General features: G+C 44.2%; 1 protein-coding gene across 1 annotated transcript in view; it reads right to left on the bottom strand.

The window, feature by feature from the left end:
- LOC126404301 (zinc finger protein 501-like) overlaps positions 1-1,674 on the bottom strand; it is an 87,235-nt gene that overhangs the window by 43,311 nt on the left and 42,250 nt on the right. The gene's annotated exons all lie outside the window — the stretch shown is intronic.

The raw sequence follows: 1,674 nt of genomic DNA, 5'->3' as shown, positions 1-1,674 counted from the left end.
CTCATCTCATCTCATCTCATCTCATCTCATCTCATCTCATCATTCCCCCCTTTGACACGTGGTCCAAACCATGTGTCAGTTTAGCAAAGAAATGACAAAGGTAGCTAGGGAGACAGGCCAGGCCATCGGGGCCTGTCCACACTTTATCAACCACAGTACATCCAGCTTTTTCCAAAAGGCCCACCCACCCACCATTTTCGTCAACAGTCTGGGTAAATGGTCGTGTACAGTCAGGCAATCCAAGAGTAGGAGGTGTTTGCAAAGATTCAAATCAACAAAAGATTTCTCTGCGTCAGGAGTTCAAATGACACGATCAGATGCTTTCAGGCCTTTCCCATGAGCAATTGCTGCTAATGGTGTCTCAATCTCAGCATAATTAGGAAGAGATCACGTGACCCAGGAATGTGAACTCTTTTGCAACAAATTGTAGTTTAGACAGGCTGGCTTTATGACCCTGTTCAGCCAAATGAGTCAGCAAGGCGAGGGTGTCTTTAACACAATCTTCTCTGGTCACACTCGCAATCAACAGGTCATCTACATACTGCAACATAACACTTCCTTTAGGCAGTACAAGAGTTTCCAAACTATCTCTCAAAGCAGAATTTCAAATCAAAATGCAAACCAGAATTGACTGTTTGGGTGTACTGGAACACTGAAAAAAGCATTTAACAGATCAACAACTGAAAACCATTTGATATCAGCTGGAACTTGAGACAGAATTGTATGTGGATTTTGGGACCATAGGCGCCCTGGCCTGCAATCTGACTCATCTGCCCCATCTTTTTTCTTGTTGTTTCCCCCTTTACAGCAATTTCTTGCCCAATGTCCCTTTTTGCTGCACTTGAAACAACGGTCATTGTCTTTTTGTCCTTTTGACTTTCCTCAAGTTCGGTCAGTCCACCACACTGCATCGCTGCATGTGTCAGGCGGTATAGATAAGCAGAGACAGTTTCATTTGCATCCTGCTTAACCGCCACCACTTTTCCCCAGTCCAAACGAACAGGGAACTCTGTTTTCAATCTTGTCATCAGCCGAAGAACAATGTCTCTGTAAGCAGCGCTGATTCAGAGAGGCCAGTTGCTCCCTCCGGTTCGTGGTGTTCAACGTACGGTGGGGGCCGTACAGGTGGAGCCGAGTCGAGGTCCGAATCCAGCTTCGAACACTGCGCCGGGAAACCTTTGGGGCCCTGCCTATGCTTGGCTTCCCTCATCCAACTACTAAGAGCTGACCAATCTGCCTGGAACTTGACCTTACCTCCAAACTTCCCTTCTAATCCCCTTCTTTCTAAGTCTGTCAACCTCACCTCTAAAGCCTCAAGCAGTTTAACAATCAGGCTGCCTGTTCTCGGGAAACAGCACTTATTGACCCACAGATCTAACTGAGCCACGCTCTCCTTTCCATAATTAATCTCCATAAATATCATGTTGGGAGCGCCATAATCAGGCCCAATTTTCCTTTTTGAGGTATTGCTCTGTCCAGATCCCATTGTAATCAAACTCTCAGTTTTCAGAATCAGAATCAGAATCAGAAATACTTTATTGATCCCCGAGGGGAAATTATTTATGTTACAGGTGCTCCTTGCAAGAGAGGAAAGATACGTGAAAATATAAGAAATTTAAACAATAGTATTTACAAATATATAGTTAAATAAACAGGAATTATTAACAAACATAA

The sequence above is a fragment of the Epinephelus moara genome, chromosome 17 (assembly GCF_006386435.1).
Source record: "Epinephelus moara isolate mb chromosome 17, YSFRI_EMoa_1.0, whole genome shotgun sequence".
In the NCBI taxonomy this organism is placed as follows: Eukaryota; Metazoa; Chordata; class Actinopteri; order Perciformes; family Serranidae; genus Epinephelus; species Epinephelus moara.
This window is presented reverse-complemented; position numbering and strand designations above follow the sequence as displayed.